The 3,550-nt window shown below is 51.6% G+C and overlaps 1 protein-coding gene across 2 annotated transcripts in view; it reads right to left on the reverse strand.

Moving 5' to 3' along the window:
• TRAF1 (TNF receptor associated factor 1) overlaps positions 1-3,550 on the reverse strand; it is a 34,145-nt gene that overhangs the window by 25,819 nt on the left and 4,776 nt on the right. Inside the window, exon 1 of one of the 2 annotated variants that reach the window (XM_019648269.1) lies at positions 2,345-3,517. The exons of the other annotated variant lie outside the window; for it this stretch is intronic. The gene's annotated coding sequence lies outside the window, so the exon portion shown is untranslated. Of the gene's footprint in view, positions 1-2,344; positions 3,518-3,550 lie in introns of those variants that run through there. 2 annotated transcript variants of the gene reach the window in all.

Consider the following 3,550-nt stretch of genomic DNA (forward strand, 5'->3'; position numbering starts at 1 on the left):
GGCGTAGGCTGCAGCCCCTGTTGCAGTGGGTTGCCATGGGCTACCGTGTGTAGCCAGCAGCCAGTGTGAGCGGCCAGCAGCCACAGTGAGTGGCCGTCCAGAAGCCGGCGACTGATCTGCCTTGCCCGGGAAGAGCGCAATGATGGTGCTAACTTGAGCCAGTGAAGCAACGTCCTCCACAACTAGACTGAATAACATAAATGACAGCAACTTGTCTGTTCCCCTTCCCCCAGTTCCCCAGCACTGTTCCCATCCCCTCAATTCCCCAGTAAAAATCTTAAAAAAAAAAATCCATTGATTCTCAGTCCACTACATGAAGAATTTGGGACCTATAAAAGCAACTGTCTGGTCCCACCTCTCTCCCACCCACCCCCTTCCTCTCCTCCCCAAGCCAGTAGAAGTGAGCAGGCCACCTGACCTCACTCTCTTCATGTGCCACATCCTGTTTTCAGATTAATGAGCTCATTTGGTGGAAATTTACCAAGGGAAATAGTTTAATTTTGGAAAGTACCAAAAAGTTATCTGTAGTCACTCGGCTTATTTTGGGGGGCTCCTAAAATAGAGGGGGCATCACCGGAGGACCCTGGAGCACTCAGGGAACAGCAAGCATGCAGAAATCGAAAGCCAAGTCTCATGAGGCTGAACCTGACTCAGAAAGGAAATGAAACCCTTTGGAGACCACTCATCTCTACCCAGGAGAAAAAAGAAAAAAAAAATTTTTTTTTCCAAAAATAAGTTTATAAAGAAAAGTAGTCCACGTGGCGAAAGCCTAAGCTCTGGTGGTCTGAGCCCTGAGTCATGACCAAGGAACAGGAAAGCAAGCCTACCCAAGTAGGGAGTGTTGAAGCCTCAGCAGTGTCTCCTGCACCCGCATCTCTGCCTGTTTGAAGAGGCGCCAAAAGGCTTCCATTCTCCAGTTTTGTCCCGATCCTTCCGCTGTCAGGCTCTGGACGTTGACGTTGTCTGTCTAGCCTCGTAGCCTTTTGAGCATCTGGCTCCTGCGAGGAACTAAGGACTGAATGGCAGGAAGACTCCGATAGTAAAGTTAGGTGAGCCATTCTACACTGAAGATGGTGGAGCCCATGTGACCAGCTCCCTAAGTGTCTGACCACCTCCTGGCCAGCGTTTTTCCTAGAAGGGAGATTTTAATCCCTTATAAGATGCAGACTAGAAAAGTGAAAAACTGACAAGGCCCTGACAATTTAGTACCAGGATGAAAGGAATTCTGTCTCCCTTCTCTCTGCCCCCATCTGAAATCTCTAGTGATACAATGGAGGCTATATTTATATATCGGAATGAGCACTAGACTAGGAGTCAGGGGACCTATGTCCTGTTATATCCTGCTTTCACTAAATCAGTTGTTTGGGGAGGGGTGTGGGAAGATAAATAAATGAGTAACTTAAGTAATAATTCAAGAAATAATAGTTCATAGATTTTTTTTTTTTAGCAGAAACTGGCCTTAAAGATGATAGAATGCGTTGGGTTTTTAAAACTTTGTATTAGCTGTATTATGTACTATGCATTATGTATTATGCTTTCTCACCTGGAATCCATATATACAAACCAGCTAGAAGCAGAGATGCCCTGTTAAGCAAAGCAGGTGGCCAAGAGTGTGTATTGGGGTTATCTGCTCCCCATCATGACCTCTAGGCTCTAGGGACACATTTTGACAATGATAAATCTAATGAAATGTTCTCAGACACCAGATGTGAAAACTGAGATTCTCTCCTGGGCTGGCTTGCCTCTGCTATCCCAGCCCATTCACGCTTTTCTCTGACAACTGCCTTTACATGTGTTATGGTTCAAGATGCTGATAGCGAAGGGCATTAGAGGAGGAAGTAATTATTACATTGGCCCGGGTCATTAGCCGTCCAACCCTGCCTGGGGGTAGGCAGGACCAGATTGGAGCCTAAGCATCTGGAGGATTAGGGTCTGTGATCATGGTAAAAATACTAATAGCGGGCCGGCCGAGTGGCGCGATGGTTAAGAACTGGCTTGGGACGCCAGAGGGCTCTGGTTCAGACCCCACATATGAGGGCCAGTGACACTGCCCTCCACAGCTAAGATGCTGAACAACAGCTCTATCTGGAGCTGGGCTGCCTTGAGTCATTGGCTAAGGCGTAGGCTGCAGCCCCTGTGGCAGTGGGTTGCCATGGGCTCCCGTGTGTAGCCAGCAGCCGCAGTGAGTGGCCGTCCAGAAGCCGGCGACTGATCTGCCTCACCCGAGAAGAGCGCAATGATGGTGCCAACTTGGGCCAGTGAAGCAACGTCCTCCACAACTAGNGGGGCCGGGCACCGCTCGCAGTCCCGGGGTGGGATGGGGGCGGGGTGCAGTGCAACCAACCTCGGCGTCGCCGCCGCCGCCACCGCCTCCCCGCGGCCCGGCGGGAGCTTCCGGTGCAGCGCGGAGGGTGTGGTCCGGGCAGCGGAAGCCGGGGAGGACCGGGGCGGGTCCTTGCAGCCGGAGCCCGCAGCCGAGGCCCGCAGCCCCTGGGGGCGGGACCAGCGCTCCACTGTTGGGGAAACTGAGGCCCAGGGCGGGGTCTGCGGCGTCGCAGGTTCTGTTCTCCCACTGGGGACTGACAGGCTTCCATTCTCCTCCGGCCTAAGCCGTGTTCCTGGCACAAATGAAGGACTCAGTAAAATGTTCGCAGAATAAACGAATACAGACCTGGGACTTGAACCCCCAGCCTCACCTCCTGCCTTCCTGAAACCTCGCGTGGGGATGGGGTGAGCCGTAGCGGAACCCGACTCTGGGCCCTCTTGGATTTATGCAAAGAGCCTAGCACAGTGCCAGGCTCATCCAAGCTTACAGGGTTGGCACAGTCAGCAAAAGGGATGGTATAAAGCAGCCTGAAGGCAGGGCACTTTTACGAAGCTGCATGTTTTAAGGAGCCCTTTCTGTTTTCGTCTAAACACACACACACACACACACACGCCCCTTCTCGGTCAGACCTCGCATGTCTGCAGGACTGTCAGGTAAGGGAGGAGAGAAGCTGCATGTTGTTGGTTTGATTTTGTTGTAGTTACTCAGGCACCTATTACATTCTTTTTATGTAGTAGGGTCCTGGTTTTTGTCTTGACACCCAACTGGAGTTGAAAACTGTGTTTTACTTTTTTGGTTTTCTTCGTTTGTTTTAAAACCCGGGATGTGCTTAAGCCCACCACCCACCAAGAGCAGAGCTTCTTCCAGCTTCTGACAGAGACGCTGATGCTGCAGGACAAGAGTCCCACTGGTGGAAGGAGGACCTCTGGGTCCTACCTGGAGCGAAGACACCTGTTCTGGACAAGCAGAGGGTCTCAGCACCTCCAAGACAGGCAATCTGTGGGAGGTTGACCCGAGTGGCCTCTGTGGGGCCTTTTTCTTTCTTTTTTTTTTGGGGGGGGAGAGGGGCTTTCAATTCTAGGAGAAAAGGATTCAGAGTTTTGAGTCTGTGATTTAAAAATCCATTGATGGGCCGGCCGAGTGGCGCGATGGTTAAGAACTGGCTTGGGACACCAGAAGGCCCCGGTTGGGATCCCACATATGAGGGCCAGTGACACTGCCCTC

The sequence above is a fragment of the Hipposideros armiger genome, unplaced genomic scaffold (genome assembly GCF_001890085.2).
Source record: "Hipposideros armiger isolate ML-2016 unplaced genomic scaffold, ASM189008v1 scaffold_123, whole genome shotgun sequence".
NCBI classification, from domain to species: domain Eukaryota; kingdom Metazoa; phylum Chordata; class Mammalia; order Chiroptera; family Hipposideridae; genus Hipposideros; species Hipposideros armiger.